Below are 18,544 nucleotides of genomic sequence, written 5' to 3' on the forward strand. Positions count from 1 at the left end.
CGTTGGTGTTTTAGTAAGGAAGGACACGCATGGCCTGCAAAATTCCCTGTGTAAATCGAATGCAACTTTTAGTGACTATCACTCACTTGTGGACCGCTCTCTTCCGAAGGGCATTAAAGCTAAACCCCTTGACGGAATTTTTTTTTGCACTTGCTGTCAATCAAGAATAATGTATATATTACATGTAGGCTAAAAACTGAGTAGGTGGGCATCTGCAAATGTTCGTAACTCCCTCTATATGTAAGTGAAAAATAACAGCAAAAACAACTCCCATGTCTGTCCATAACTTTCGTCAATGGCGCGAGCCAGGGGATTTCAAGTGGATGATTATTGATTGGCAAGTGCCATCATTTAATGTGGAGGATGGGCGCGGCCTGGGCTAGACTATATCGATTGATTTTGCTTGAGTAATCTCCTGTTAATCAGGTTTAAGTACTGCAAAGGTCGAATCATGTTTGCTGTGCAGTATAATTGCACAATGCCTTTTTGCGAGAGCAATGAGAGCAATATTAAATTTGAAAACTGAACTTTGATTTTACTGCACAAATGTCTCATTTTACTTGATCGCATCACTGGTCGCTTTTACAGGATGGTCCAAAACAACTCCAGCCAATTCCAAAGGTTTATATCACAAAGTTGTAAAGTTTGTTTCAAACTGTTGTTGCAAATTCTAAAAGACTTTCTAAGAGCATGAATGCGAAAGATTTTAAATTACAAATATGGTGCCGTAAGTTAAAAACCAAAATTAATTATGTCCACACGTAAATCTGCTAGACACAATATACAATACGCAGAAATGTACGTAGCTTGTTGTTAGAAGCGTACCAATAACTTTTTTAAACAGCCAAAGGAAATGCAGTTAATATCATGCATAATGTTCAGAATTAAACGTTGCAGAAGAGTAAGAAAGTTGTTCCGTTATAATGAACGCACAGACGTTGGGTCACTATAATTTGTTAATATTCAAAAGACTTTCTATGTTTTGGGCATACATGATGTTATAACGCTATTTTGTTTGTTTATTTCAGAAATACTGATATTTAACAATTTGACACAGACTTTTCAGCTGTGAGAAATCAGCTTTTGAAATAAGCTTAAGTTGTTTTAGACCACCTGTAACCCTATATTTTACACAATTATTGCTTGTTTTGTTTTCGTTTATTGTACCATACATGTCAGATCGTACATCTATAATTCAGTATTCCGTCTTCGTTTTCTGGGGACTGTCTCCGATTACAAAATCGTTTCTTGTTGAATCAGACGATGTCCATGGATTTGTTTCACTTTCCGGGATTATTCTGTTTCCTGAAATAGTAAAATATAGGCTACATTTGTATCTATTCAATGCTGCCTCGCAACCAGGTCCCCTGTTGGAAAAGTAATACTGATTTGTAATTTCTCTGAAAGAGCCAACAATTTATTCTGACGTGTATGACTCGTCAACCTAGTTACTTCAGAGGGGCTATTCCAGTTTAAATGCATACACCCCTATGAAAGACATGACCTTAATTTTCCACACTGTGAGTGTGAATGGGTGACTCAATTTAAGAAAAATACTACCCATGTGTGGGAGATTTAGATCGTGTCTTTCATATGGGAAGTCTGGATTTCAACTGGAATAGCCCAACAGAGGTAGTATTTACGAGGGTAATTTAAGAAGTTCTGCTTCAAATCTAATAAGGTTACTTTTTTCTGTAAAAGCTGACTTCTTCAAGCAGCGTTTTCAACTTCAAGTGCGGACTTATAACTAAATCTCTTCCAGATTTGTATAGATGGTAAAATATCTAAAAAAGATTTAATATATCGGAAAATGTAAACATTCCTAAAACAATTAAAATGGCAGAAAACTCTTTTGTACAATAGTAGTAAAATTTTCATTTTTACCTGACTGTATGACAATTTTTGGGGGCATCAGAATCAGATTTTTTTTTGGGGGGGGTGAGGGGTGTGGGTGTGGGTGGTGGTGTGGGTGTGTGTGAATGGGGGTAAGCGGGGGGGGGTGTATGAGTGTCTAGCGTTTTTGTATTTAACAATATGTGTATGCTATACTTTGTTTTCATATTTTGAACATTAGTTGGTACGGCTTTTAATTATGTCATTGTTTTACTTCCTTTAAATTGCTAAGATTTATAGAAGCAGATTATGAGTATTGCGAAAGAACATTTTGAACAACCTAACAAATAATGTGTCTACTGACATTTGATTGGTTTCCCTTGTGACATTTAATTCGTCAAAGTAACACTTTTTGCAGCTCTTAGTACGAATCAATGAATATAATGAAAGACAGGGATGAAAAGACTAGTTGAAATTCTGACAACTAGACAGAAAATACCGTATTGCGCATGTCGGCAACTAATCACGGCGCGTCTTTGCCCTGACGTCAGACGCGATTTAGTCTTTTTTATCTCTGTCTTTCATAATAAATAGTTCCGTTTAATGTTCAAATTAAATACATGGATATTTTAATAATCCCATATTTTTTTTCGCTCAAGTTATGATGAAGCACCTGAATCACGTGCGATTACTTCTGTGTAAACATGGATAAATTAATTAACCGCTGTTTGTATGTATTCCAGTCTTCATAAACTGTTCCATATATGTAGCTCATTTTAAATCGTTATATAAATCACGTTCAGATTAAACAGGCGTAAATTGATTTGTGACGTTATTTACATTATTTATTTTGTTTTCAATTAGAACAAAATATTTGTCTAAATCTTGAATTCGTCATGTCTCAATAAAGAACGTGAAATAAGCTACTCGTAAAACGGGTCAGCCCGAGGGTGTTAAAACATAATAATCATGAAATGTAGGTCGAAATTGCTGGCTTTTTAAAAGATCTTCATGTTCATTCTTTCTAAAGCTACCCCACTGATTAAGTAGCATACGTGATATTTCCTAGGAAATTATATCCCATGGCGGAGGAAAACCTTTAAAGTATTATTGCAACATTTCCAAAAACTAGATTGTTTATGAATTTCCAACAAAATGTTAGTTTTTTCCGTCAGATATGCTACCTTGTAATTTTGAGATGAAGAAAAAAGGAAGTAAAACCAAATCGCCATTGAATTCCAGTGCAATTTTTCACAAGGTCATATCTTGAAATCATGTCCATCAAATTGAACCAAAATTACACACAGATTTACTTCAATACTCTACTCTTAACACATGTCAGTAACCAAGCAGTTATCCAACTGACACAACAGCAAAATACACTGACATGGGACAGCTTCCTGGACCACATTCACAGCCCAGCCCTGTTTCATGAAAAGTGTATGAAAAGCAGAAAGCAGCACCGTTTTATCATCTGTGCAAGGATCTTGTGTGCATTCTCACAGATTTTTTGTCCTGGGTGCAAAATGTTGGGCTGTGAAAGTGAAGGAAGTCCAGGAAGCTGTCCCATGACAGTGCATTTTGCTGTTGTGTCAGTTGGACAACTGCTTGGTTACTGACATGTGTTTTGAGTAGAGTATTAAGGTAATCCTGTGTGTAATTTTGGTTCATTTTGATTGACAGTATTTTAAGATATGACCTTGTGATTCACAAGTTGTAACAAATTATAAGTTTCTTTTTGAGCTCAGTTTATATAAAAGTATACTTTTTTTTAAAGGAAATGAGCTCATTTATCCATTTAAAATGTCAGTTTTGGGTCAAAATGTACAATTTCGGAATAAATCCCAAAACCAAAAAACCGCTTTTTTGCCCAAAACTTTTTGGTTCGCCATAAAAAATTAAATTGAAAACCAAAAACGGTAAAACATGAATTTGATTAATTTAGATCTAGAAAGTGTTTTTTTATTTTTTCGAAATTTTGCTTACTTTTTAAAATATAGACAATAAATCAGTTGTACTGAGATTTTGTCACATCACCTAAAGCTTTGATTTTTGCATAGTATGTTAGTTCATTAAATTTCATTACAGTCATGTAAAGTTCAGAACTGTGGACAAAATAGAGGGCATCCTTCGCATCAGAAAATATTACAGTATCGTTTAATTCTATCTCTCAATATAGCATCTACTGCTACATGTATATAGTGTACATTGGTTAAGAATGATTTCCGAATTCGACAGCCTCAATATGCTATTCCAGTTGAAATTCAAACACCCTATGGCAGACACAACCTTATAATCTTTCACACGGGGTATAAATTTCAAATGGAATCACCCATTCAGGTATCGCCATTTGAAATTCACACTCCTTGTGTGCAAGATTAGGGTCATGTCTTCCATAGAGGGTGCATGGATATCAACTGGAATTGGCCATTTTGGTGTTACATGTCAGATTCCATCTTTAGAAGATTGCGTTTGCCACTTGTTTGCTTCTTTGGCAAATCTTTGCTTATTTTAATTATGCAACAGTCTGAATTTTGATGAAATTCAAGTGTTTGGGTTTGACAAATGAATTATAACCCCTTCAGGGTGTAATCCACTTAAAATGTCGTCACCCTAAACACGACAATACAAGTGTGATCATACGACCGTGTCGGCTGACACATCGTATGAGATTGCTATTAAAGTGCAACTTTTGATTTGAAAAAAAAACATTATGAAAAAATGGCCATTACCTCCTTTTGCCATGGTCGGGCAGTATAGGTACATTGGGTCGAGACTTTCGTATAAAATATGGAAAAAGTTGTTATTGTAGTTTGCTTGTCGTTACTAGGATATAGGGTTTAGGATGGTCGAACCTCACATGGCACATGGGTGTACTCACATGGGCGTACTCTTATGTGTGATGCGATCGAGCAAAATCAGTCGGAACTCGGAAACATTAAAATTTCAGTTTCTTATAGGTTAGTAAAAAGCATTTAGAAAGCTGCATTTTGCAGAAAGCTCCACTGAAATTGAACAACCAGTTCCAAAGACATAAGCTTTCCAAAAACAAGAAAAAACAAAAGGAAATATTTCCTTTGTATGGCTATATCTCAAAATCAATATTTCCGATTTTGCTTGATCGCATCACATTTGATGAATAACACTTCTCCAGGCACATCAGTAGCACATGTCGATCAGATATGTTACTTAAGAATAGGAGATATGAAACATTAAATTACACCATTGATATGAAATAAATAAAGCACCTAAATGTCGTAATATGCTGAATGCTTGAAAATCCCCAACTTCACGCTGATGAAACAAATATGATTTAAATGTATCTATTAAGATATTTCATGTTCAGAGAAGCATAAAGACTGATATGTCTCGAAACTATAAGCTGAGACTTGTCAAAAAGGGTTTAAATAAAACAAGTGAAACATGTCACACGTAAAGGTTATTAGAGGATACATGGTAACATTTCAAACCACTGAACTAATTTGAGTGACTTACACTTAAAGGGGCATTTCGTGATCCACAGCCTCATCCCCTCACTTTTCCCAAAAAAAGTTGAGATTTTTACACCACTGGATACCTCTGGCTACATAATGTTTATGTACCAAATATTTCTTGCAGATTAATTCGTTTAGCAAAAATATCGTTAAATTTGAATTTCGTTCTGGTGCACCAGAACGAAATTACAACACATTGTCTATGGAGCAGTGTAATACACATAATCATGCATAACTCGCAAACGCAAAATCGGAATCAACTGAAATTTTGGAAATAAGCTTTTTTCGTGGATATCTACTGAAAATGTCATAAAAAGAGGTTGCTAGGATCACGAAATCCTCCTTTAAAGGCCCATTCAGTAATTTGCTCATCACGAGGATCATAAAAATCATCAAAACTCAGATTTTGGCACCTTTGTCATTGTCATAGATGTGCTAACATAGCCTGCGAGTGGTTCGGCCGAAAGCCGTGTATTGAAGACAAAATAAGACATTTCACACGAATCTGTAATTTAGATACGAACAGTATTTGAATAGGGCTTCAACTTCGTCAATACTGCTGTTTTCTTCTTTTTTGCCAAATTTGTTATTTAAAAAATACCAAATGATAATTTGAATGACTTGTCCACTTTTAAACAATATATAAACAATTTTAATTTTTTACACTTGCGCTTGGGTCACTGAATGGGTCTTTAAAGGCCCATTCAGTGTTATAGTTTGTGCTAGTGCATAGTTAGCCTACTAGTGGTTAATCCAAAAACTGTGTATTAATGAGACATTTTACATGAATCTGTAATATCTATACTTAAGTAGAGAAATTAGCTACATGTATTTGAATGTGCCTTCAATTTTGTCAATACTGTTGTTTTAAGCATTATTTGCCAATTTTTTTAAATACCTAATGACAATTTTAATGACTTATCATTATTTTGCAATAATATTTTTAAATAATTTAAATGTTTTACACCTTTGCCGGGCATTTGAAGCATTATAGGATAAGTTAAGCCTTTATATGTACGATCTTTTTTCAGAATATACCTTTATTTTTTTCAAAACCGATTTTTTTTTGGCATATTTGTAATACTTACACATGTTCCAACTTAAATATATGAGCAAACTGTCAAATTCGCCCTATTTGTAGTAAAATGGGATGATTTTCTGTTTGGTCCGACATATTATCATAATTTTTAGATTATGGATTATGATAATATGTCAGAACGATCGCAAATCATAGTCGAAGCCAGTTTTGTTACGCTCCTTCCACATGTGGCGGGAGCGTAACCAAACTGGCTGCGTAGAGACTAACTCTGAGGCCGCACTCGCCGTCCTAATCCAAATAGTGCGAGATATTTCGAGTGATAGAGGTGAAGTTTATGATGTTATTTCTTTGCAAATTCCCAATGTTTTTCGCGTCCAAATGTATTGGGAACTTTCATACTGATTGCATATTATCATTTTGGAAGAAAGAAAAAATCTAATAATTAAAAAAAAATCGTACATTAAGGCTTTAAGATATGATAACAATTCTTCCTTGTTATTTGCTTTCTGTAACCCCTTTTTCTCATTATACTGTCAAGCATAAAATTGCACACACTTAAGACAACGCCGATTTTTTAAACAATTTGTATTTTTTAGGCTGTCTTCTTGAGGAAGTATTTTGAATTTAGTCTGTTTTAGTTTGGTTTCCCATTGTCGTAACTAAGCCCTCGGCTGAATTTGTTATCGATAGCTTTGTCTTTACCCTTATTACAGAAAGAGCTTTCGGTTTCCCATTTAGTTTCCTACGTAATCTAACAGCAGATATTCCTGGTTAGAAGTCAGCTAGACCATTCCACGGTTACTCACACTTCATTCATGGCTACTTTTTTTTTCTAAATCTCATTTTTTTTTAATCGGATTTTGAATTCATTAATATTTATCTGTCTTATTGGCACATGAAACTTTGTATCTGTCCGAAGGGTATGCTCATGTCACATTTTTAAGACTGAAAAAATATAGCCTTTATTGAACAAGTTTGTTCTTACCGATTAGAAAAAAAATCTTTAAAAATTGAAATATATCAGAAGTGTACTTTTCCATGACCAGAATTTAGACTTGTCATGAAAATGTATTAATATGAGTACAAACAGGTTAACTATTGTTCTAGTGGTTCTTAAAATGAGAAAACATATCAAAACTACTGTTTTGAGATATTTTCAGAGAGCATTAATACGGTAGCCCAAAATATGTTTATTCACATGTTTTTTCTGTACAGCTTAACCATTAACTTTCCAGTGGTTATTTCTCCAAAATAGAAACAAACTTATTACATGTCATATTTCAGAAACGTGCAATTATATGTAACATAGTAAAATGGATGATCAAAGTAGATTTTAAAAAACCTCTTCAACTTTGCAGTGCAATATTCGTGATTTGCATAAGTAACATCAAAAACATTGAAAACGGCGATCAATGACACTCATTGTAGTAGAGCATGCTTTATTCTGTAGTGTGATGTTTTGAGAATGTGAATCAAATCCTAGACATGAATTATCACGTGATCATTATAACACTAACTGTGTCTCGTACAAGTCATATTTACACTTCATATCGTAATCATGGTGACATTATCAATCATAGCGTGCTCATAAAAGTATTGACAAAAGCTCCGTGCTTGCAACATTTGATAATATTCTGCAGAGATGGAAGTCAGTATGTCCATTTATCAAATTATATCAGTTAATGCAAACGTGGCTTTGTGTATGATAGCTTTATTAAGTGTGCTTTGAAGATACAACAGAAATGCCCTTCTGCACAGCATTGGGCTATTCCAGTTAAAATCCATACAACCCTACGAGGGGGGTATCAAAACGTTTTTGAAATCGCCCAGAAGTGAAAAAACTATGTCAATGAAATTTTGTCAGTGCAATCACTGGTCCTTATGTATACTATGTTGCAAAAATGTTCTCATAAGTATGTTTACTTTTTTTACATGTGGCGCTAGATGCCAATAACCTGCTACCCCAGTTACTGCGCATAAACTGCAAGATTGAGGCGAGCAGCGTTTTTTTGAGGCGAGCAAAATTGAGGCGAGCAGCGCTTTTAAGATCCTGCTTTTGAAGGGTTGCAGTGCCTAGAAAAAAAAGTAAACATACTTATGAGACCATTTTTGCACCATAGTGTACATAAGGACCAGTGATTGCACTGACAAAATTTCTTTCACTTCTGGGCGATTTCACAAACTTGTTGATACCCCCTCGTATGGAAGACATGGCCTTCATATCCTACACAAGGAGTGTAGATTTCAAATGGATTTCCCCATTCAGGTAAACCCATTTGACATTCAAACTCCCTGTAGATTAAGGTCCCGAATGAAGGTTTATGGATTTCAACTGGAGTTGCACATTTTATCAGCCTTTATATCATTCCGTCTTTTAAATATTTTATTTATCATTTTTCAAACGCGATATGTACATTAGCGACATCGGCATTGCTAATTCTTAAAACATTGTCGGACGGTTTTGGCAGTTTTTGGACACGCTGAACTCTGACCTATCTGAGAAATTGTTTAATTAGTATTCATTCAATTATTGTTGTAATACGCTGTAGAAGTGACGTAGTTAATCGGATTAACTACCATAGCAATAGATGAATACAATTTTGACTATACCGTCCTGCACTACAACGTTCACGCGGTACCGATGTATTGAACCATAGATGTCAAAGAAAGGCTGATCACTCGCACCTGTAAGATAAGTATATTTGAAAAGAGCGGTATTGTATTCAATCTATGTTTGCTGACATACACAGGTGATTAGTGCAATCTGCTTGTAGTGCAGGGCGGTCTATTCAAAAATTGTATTCATCTATTGCTATGGTAGTTAATCCGATTATGACGTCACTTCTACGGCGTATAATGTTATCATTAATATATCATCAAAGGGGGAGAAAGACTGTTAAAACAACATTATTTCACCAGTTTGATACTCAACAGTCCTGATGAACTTATTCAAGAAGATCTCACTACCTAGCCAATTAATTGATTGCTCATGCGTATTTATTGTTCTTTGTCCTCACTGACTTCAGGAAATCTTTTGATCTGATTGACCATAACATTCGTAATTTACGTGATTACTTTACCATGAAATATATGGCAACGTTCAAGTATGCTTAAAATGCAGAGAATATTATACTCTCTAGTGCATAACCAAACATACAAAAAGGATGCAATCCCAAATTTCGTCAGCATTTTAAATCTAAATTTATCTCGTAATCAAGAATGTTGATATGCATTACCTTAAATTGCTTCAAAAGGTTGTAAGTATCTGTTATATTTATAATTTGCAATGTGTACACAGTATCATGTGTCTTAATATTTTTTATCCTTAATATCTTATTGAATTTTGTAAACTGTCATAATTTGGTTTTTAAATTTAGCCTCCGGACTACTAGAACACTGTCTAAATTAACTTGAAATGAACGAATATACGTGGTGATATGGAGTACCATATCAAGTAATCTGTGAAATGTGTTGTGGGGTCTCTTGGTATTCCTTACTTGTGTATTCAATTTCTGATCTCCCAACATTCACTGGGGTCTTGGGTGAATGTGATATTACCTGGATTATTTAAATGATGGAATTGGGTTTAATGTACTTTGCTGGAAAATGAAATCCTGCAAAGCATCACGGGATAACATCATCTCTTCCTTTATTCGCAACCAGGGTCGTTAAAAGGACAAGTTATTTATAGAAATGTCACAAATTAAATTCGTGCGTAAATTAAGTTTCTCAAAACTGTTGATTGCCTTTAAGAAAATTACTCCTTCCGGTCGTAATATTGTATCCGTTAGTCCCGTTGGCAATTCCAAACTAGCAGCAAACCATGGAAGCGACATTATACATCTTATATATTTATTTGTCCTCAGAATATTATTCATTAACTTAATTCCTGAAGCCTTTTCAACTCCGGTACTCTTCATATTTTGGATTATTTATCAACAGATCGTCTTTACATCGCTATAAGCGTGAATGCAAAGTGATAAAGAACAAAAGTTATAATAATTCAAAGCCATAATATACGATCTCTTAAAATAAAATTTGGGTGTGTGTGTGGTGGTGGGGGTTGATTTATCAACTAATTAAGCAGAATTAATGGTAAATCTGTGTTGGGCAATATCGTTACATGCAAATATTTATATCCTATCACAATCAACGATAGTGAATTAATTGATTTCGTAAATGATAAGGATCAACCAAGCATCGATGATCGATCAAAAGATCGAACATAAGAAGGTTATTCTATCTGTCTATCGGAAACAATGCGCAGATATCCAGTTAGAGAAAGTAAGGAAACATCCATTAACACCCAGCACAGTGCTACTCACTATGCAGCCTTTCCGTCCAAGGTCAGAACTATCAGTGCGTGAGCTGATATATTTAAAGAGGGTGGTTTTACACCCAACCCTGCCTTATAAAGGTTGAAATCGATCAAATGATGAGCTTTCCTGTTCATATTAACAAGCATTTCAAACATTCTTAGTAATTGACGCTACTAAATGCATACACTTAAAATATTGACAACAGAAAACTTTGTGATATTATCTAAAAGCGAAATTCATTTTTATATTATTCAAATGACGCTTACCAACATAGTATTATCATAATTATTGAAAGGCGAGGGTCTAGAATTGTCAAAAGATAAATTTTTTTGCATAATCAGAAAAAGTGGGTACCTTTAATCATTAAAGTACCGAAAACTTAAAGTTTACATGAGAAGAAGTATTAATTTTGAAGGAAAATGAGTGTCGAGTTAATTTTCCATAGTGAAACTGTAGTGCGACCAAACAGTATTCTAAGTGTACTCTAGGCTGTATAATTCAGTATGCATGAAACGAATAAGTTTCATATTACTAATTGGGTTCTATAAGGTAAATAAAGTCTGCACAAAAAGAAACTCAGCTGTTATAAACACGCCTATAGCTTCAGAACTAATAATTGTTTTCACATTATTTCAACATAAAATGAAGGATGGTTTATTTACGCGCATTTTGATACCCAATTTGTCCAATTTTGTCCAATATTAACAATACAGCAGTGTTTTGGAAGAAAAATAGCCGAATTTAAAAGTTGCAGCTATTTGTATTGATTTGAAGTAAGCGTGAAGATAATGGCGGGCTTTATGTGCAACCGTCCTGGCATAATAACCATTGATCGCTGTAAACTGCAACTTTTAAATTCGGTATTTTTCTTTAAAAACACTACTGTGTTGTTAATATTGAACAACATTTGACAAATGTGGTATCAAAATGCGTGTAAATAATTCATCCTTCCCTCTATGTTGAAATATTGTGAAAACAATCATTAGTTCTGAAGCTGTAGTCGTGTTTATAACAGCTGAGTTTCTTTTTGTGCAGACTTTAGTATCATAGAGCGATCTATCGACCACTCTTCTAAAAAATGGGCGGGAAACATCGGAAAAGAGTAAGTAACAATATAAAGTTTAGCACTGTCACTACCTAGACATGCATTTCAAATTACCACAAAAAAAAGGCAATCTTCTCTTTACAATACACGGGTAAATTATTGACCTCAACAAGTAAATTGCAATTTCTGCCAAGTCACAATCAAGTATCACAAAATGAAATAAATAACCTTAATCCACAAGAATAAATACTATAAATAAAATGACATGTTTCTTCATGATCAAACCATAATTAATCTCAGCGAATTTCTCTCGGTCTTTCAAACCAATTATCGTGAAGAGCCTTGTTTGTATATTTGCACTGTTGAAGCTAATTAGATATTCCACTTGAAATATATACACCCCCATGGAAAACATGACCTTAATCTCCCACACAGAGGGTGTAAATGCCATATGGAGTCACCCATTCAGGTAACCCCATTTACATGTGTGGAAGATTAAGGTCATGTCTTCCATAGTGGGTGTATGGATTCCAACTGGAATAGCCTAATTGGCGGCCAGTAGTGACCGTGAATTGAAGTGCTATTGATTTTTAATAGACACCTATTAAAAAAAATAATCAAGTTGTGGTTTTAGTACAAAAAGAATAGATTTCTCTCAGCTGAATTGCAAATGAGATTAACTACTTAAGATTTGTTTTCAAGATGTCAATTATGGTTTAAATATTTGCGATGATAAAGTGATATGCTCTTGAGTAGCTCACAACAAGGTCAAAGCTAACGTAAACCACACACTACAGAAAGAGAGTTATTAAAAAGTAACATATATTAAGCCCACTCAAAAATCGCCGCAAATATGGCTACTTTAAAAATATAAGAAGACAATTGTTCTTCTTGACACGTAAGCTTGTAAACCAGGATTTCGAATAAAGACAATTTAACAAGGTAAATATAGGACGTACACGTAAAGCAATAATAAAATGAATAATAAATCTGTTCATCTGAAATTTCGGACAGTATTGCTTCTCATCCAAGACGCATCATCAGGCTGACTGATCAGGCACTGAACTATTGATCTGTGACACAGTTGATGGTATAACGTCACAAGAGAGTCTTCGTTGTATTTTTTATAGTGCGTCGTTGGTCCTTGAAAGGTTGCGGCGAAGGCCCCTCCTCGATTGAGCGAAGGTTCCTCCCGCCGGACATGTATGGGAACCTTTACCCCTCTTACAAACCACGTATGTTCTCTATCCTGTGATGTCATTCCATCAACTGTGTCACAGGTCAATAGTCAAGTTCCTGATCAGTCAGCCTGATGATGCGTCTTGGATGAGACGCTATACTGTCGCTATCAAAAACAGTAAGTCCAGATGGACAGATTTAATATTCATTTTATTATGTTTATCTACCTGGATGACTGAGAATATTAACAAATTTGACGTAAAGCAATGTTTAGAGACAATTAATTACTTTTATTGACTGTCAGTGTTTATGTGTTCTACTAAAACAATATTCGTAATTTACATTAAAGAGGGAGAATTATCTGAGAATAATTTTATTCTAGAATCCAAATAATGTGTTAAGATATAAGATAGCAACGCTTGCACAGTGTATTTTGAACATGAGAGGAATGTCCTTCTGATATCAAATAATTTGGATTTTTTTTTAATTCGCGATATATAACAAATTTTATTGCAAATTATTCAAAATTGATATTTTTGACATTTTACAGTCCTCGAAGTAAACTTCGTAATCGAATGATATGTACTTAAAATGTATGAAGCTGGGAGGAAAAGCCGTCCATCATTTGAAAATGTTGACCTTTTGTAGTGAAGATATATATTTTCCCCCAACAGACCTTAAAATCTTTTAGAAAACTTTATCCGATTCCTTAAGCAAACATAATATTGTCAAAGCTACTTGTTGTTTGCACTTTTAAAAATAATGTACGATATAATATTTAACCAGGAAGTTTTGAATTATCGATTAATAAAATTCAATTATTATTATATTGTTTTACCCCTGCGTGAATGACAGATGGTATTATGGTAAAGGAAGTGATTCTTTACTCAAAATCAATAATTTCTTCTTAAATCGCTTCTTTTTTTTCATTTGGTTTCTAAATTTAAATCCAATTTGAAATACAATATGATGATTTTGCAAGATGAGTCAACTTGACCTCACACCGTCTTGTTATGCTTCCTTCGGAGTCATTGTATTTTAAATTAAGTAAAAAGTCAACCGTTTTGTAGAAGAAATATACATCTTGATGTTTAAGCGACTCACAATGAAATACTTTTCACACAACATGCTCTATACTTTGAATGAACTTGAAGCGAAGAGACAATAGACTTTGATTCTAATAATTACTGACAACCTATAGAAATTACGGATTCTCTACGTTTGTTCGAGATAGTAATGAGTCATAAGTAATCCAAAGTCATAAGTAATCCGATACACACATAATAACATATTGTGTCCATACGGGTCGCATGGGCACGGTAAATGCCGTATTGGGATGGATATTCTGTATTAGCAAACGTATGGGCACGGTGTATACCGTTGTCAAAATACCATGTATTTTAGTACAGTGATAGCGCCCTCTGTAGGTCGAAACTCACTTTAGTACAGTTAATAAATATTTGAGATAATATGCGACACCATATCATATGAAAAGCAGAATACCGGTATGTTACAAATCGAAAAGAGGTATGGGGTTGTATGCTGTAATACAGAATATCCATTCCAGCAATGGCATTACCCGTTCTCATACGACCAATATGGACACAATGTGTTATGTGTACATATGTGTGTATTGAGTGTCTTTTGTGTGTCAAACAAGGGAGGGATGTTACATGCAAACAATGCATAACATCAACTGATGTCATTAGGTTACAAGTGCCTTAAATAATATGTCACATGTCACCATCTTTTGGTGCCAAACATTGCCTGTAGCCTCCAAATGCATCATGCGAAGGTCATTGCAAAAGGTTAGCGTATGTAAATTATTGTGCCATCTATTGTCATGTACTGCATCTGACTATATTACAACCTGTTCCTTTGGTAACCTCATTGATAGATAGGATAGCTTGAGGGGAATTCAAGTTGCGAAGTGAAAACGAAAATTTGGTGTAAGGCAGAAGTAAAGTAATGCAATATAAAGTAATTTTTGCAACCATTTTAACACTTTCCTGGTTTAACTTTGATTTCTGGCCTCCGTTCAGTTCATGACAAACGAAGTAATATAATAACCTCACAGGTAAAAGATAGCTGTGCTATGGTGATGCGCGTGGTAACTTAATGCAAGTTCACTGTGACATGAATTATAATTGCTCAAAAAATGAAGGTCTCCAAAGAACACAACTTGACATTTATATTTGCTGCATTGCTGTATAATTTACCTTAGAAAATATAAAGAAACTTGTTGTGTTAGCATAAGATACCGCTGTGATGTTTTCCCTCGAACTATATGTTATAACTAGTTTCTTTCTAATTTAATTTGTACTGCTCAGGACATTTTGTCTATATCGTTTACTTTATCGGTTATATTAAATTTCATTGTAAACTCAGCAATATTTCAAAAAAAATCATAATTTGACATTCACGTGTGCAATTATTGAATATTTATACACGGATGATTTGATTCATATTTGATGTTGTAAGCTCTGTTTCATGTGTTAAAGTAAAAATACGCAAGGTTATGAACAAAGGAGCGTCAACCTTTCATTCAATACAGAGTGCAATTGATCACAGCATGCATGTCAAGCAGAGCTTTATTTTACAATCAACAGCGCTAAAAGTACGTATGCGGCATCACGAACTTTCCTCGATCAAAGAGCTTTTAAAAGCTGGAAATGTACTTCACTCTTGTGATAGATGCCCTTTGTGCCCTTGTTATCACCTTTTTTCTTTTTGTTTAACCATCACGTACATATTTCATTAAAAAAAAATCTCCCAGTCATTTTATTGATTTCTTATTAAAAATTTTGACCTTTTGAAGATATACATGAAGTTTCCCAAAAGACCTTTTATGAAACTTCATTTTCAATGCGTAAAACGCTGATTTGTATTAATTTGTGTGAAATTGATAGATTTTCACATATTTTTAGTCACCGTGCTACAAAGTGGTACATTTAACGCGTCTTGCTTAGTGGTTGTGGTTAAATTGGATTGATAAACAAGTATGATTGACAGTGTGTTTTAGAGACCAAAGTCCCGGGGTAAAGTTCTACTTAAAAGCCAAAGTACATAGTCGGATTTTTCGTCGGGCTTTCGCGATCAATAAACTGGTAGATCAAAATCAGAATTGTTCAGTATTGAAGTGAGCTATTATAATTATGCAAGATATGTTGCATTCAATAACTTTTATTGTCACTAATCATCTAATTATATAAACTCTTTATGACCATTTTACTATTGAACACTTTAATTTTAATAAACATCAGTATAAATTTGAGTGCAACGGAATGCGTTCACCTGGCATATCAACTATGGCATAGTCTAAGTTTCATGGTGCACACGAAATGAAGGTGGTAAATTATTCCACACTTCGAGGAGTGTCAACTGTCAAAAATCATTTCAATTTTTAATAATTTTTTATATTATATATCTCCAATTAAAAATTGATATCAGAAGGACATTCATTGTATTCAGAATGCAATTTGTTGGTGGGTGACCGAGCCCTTAAAGAATATTAAGTTGTAAAGATTTGTTAAAACTACATACATCAGACAGTAGTGTAGTTAATTAAACTTACCCTCTGAACGGCTGTATTCTGTAATTCCTTTTATACGTAGTCAACAGTCTCGCTGAAAATGAAAAAAAAAATGCAGAAATTGTTATTAGTATAATACACTTTCGTTAGGTACACGTTATTTTTATATTTCAGAAATTGGATGCACACCTGTATAGAGGAGTTCGACTTTTCGGACATTTTGACCAATAAGCCCAATCGGCATTGGAAGTTTGCAATGCATTGTGGGACAGTTTTTGCAGTTTTGGGACACTTTGCCCTCTGACCTATTGGGAAATTCAGAAAGAATGTTTTTTGTGCGTACAAGATATAATCTAAAATGTTTTACAAGAATGAAAACAAAACCAAAAATCATCATTATTGAATAAATTAATTATTTTAATATTTTTAATGATAGCATTATGACAATAATAAATTAATCAATAATAATTACAGCAATTTCCCGATATGTCAGATGTCAAAGTGTCCCAAAATAACCGGAAGTTGCAATGGCGATTGGGATTTTTAAGATTGCTGGAAATCCTGACTTTCATAGTGTCTAAAATACGAAAATATCAAGACAAAAATAGTTCATTACCGAAAATCCTAAATTTGAGGTCCCCATTTCGTAATATTTTATACATTTTGATGCATTTTCAAGCTTCTCCAGTAACATTGGTAACTGAAATTCAAGTCGTTTTCTGGATGCAAACCTGAAAATTCATACATTTTATGGGGGTGCACTTATGTTCTGGGAATGTTTATGCATGTAAAATACTCTCGTCGACTAGATTATCACTAATACAAAAGCTTTAACTTGAGATAACAAAGTTTGTCTAAGACTATCGTAGGCGTTACAAAACGAAATTCATCTTCAACTTCATATTTGATATCGCATTATACATAATCTATTTTCTGGTAGAATTCTGGAGGTCAAATGACGACCTTTCTCAATAATAAGATTATGAGCTTCAATGCGAATTTGTAAAAACAATATTGTGTGAGAGCAATTTAGAATGAGGATTGAATTTAAAAAAAACAACAACTAAGTCTTGATTTTGCGATGCGTACGATGTTTTGTTTGAATGTTACCAATACAATATTATCATTTAGAGGTAAATTAGATTCAAGATAGGAGCCGACAAAAGTAATGATAATTATATTTTTCTGAAATACGTTAGATTTATTTCAAACATCCATCTTTATCACGTTTAAGTATTACAGTTTTTGTAAGTTACACAGCTGAAGGTGTGAAAAGGTTGAAAGACTACAATATTATGGCATAAACAAGAATATGTTCGTTTTGTCTTTATTCCTTTAAGCTATACCCTTAACATTTGGTCAACCAAACTTACTCCCTTGTACAATAAGTGCGATATTTAAAATGACAAGGATCTGATTCTCGCTATAACATATGGAAAGGTATCTATACAAAAACGATTCTCTTATAAACCATCATGCGCACAGTTTCCACCTCGATACACCTGAGCCCACATTTTCGTCCCAAGAGCTTCCAAGCAGAGAACAACAAGCAGCGAAACTCTCCACCACAGTCTTTGATTACACTACACGGTTGAGTGCATAGCAATGTAGGAGCTGTGAAGCTTCTATACCTAAAAAATGAGCCTCTTTGATTGGTTTTTGTCGAAACCTCAAGTGTTCCCTTCATCCAATCAGAATTGTTTTTATATCGAACGAAAGCTAACCCTTCCCCCTAAAAACACGTTTAGGTAAACAGATAACAAAATTCAATATTATAGCAAGGCGAATGTGGAAAAACTACCTATCCAAGCACATTTTTGACCAAAATGTAGGTTTTAAAAATCAAAACAGTCAAAAAAGTGTTCCTAACAATATTTTTTTCAAATTTTATGTCATTAAATGAAAAAGCCAACTTATATTGTCCATATACTAGAGTCACTAGAATGAGCAATGGTCAATTCTCTTTAAATTGCAAATCTTGTGCAAAAAGTTGCTATTTTTGCCTGTTTTGTCATACGGTTGTAAATTCAATGAACTATGACTTAAAAATAAAAAAGAGCGCTTACAAATTGATATGCCACTGTTCAAGAAGTGAAGAGTTGG

Source organism: Amphiura filiformis, unplaced genomic scaffold (assembly GCF_039555335.1).
Source record: "Amphiura filiformis unplaced genomic scaffold, Afil_fr2py scaffold_24, whole genome shotgun sequence".
NCBI classification, from domain to species: domain Eukaryota; kingdom Metazoa; phylum Echinodermata; class Ophiuroidea; order Amphilepidida; family Amphiuridae; genus Amphiura; species Amphiura filiformis.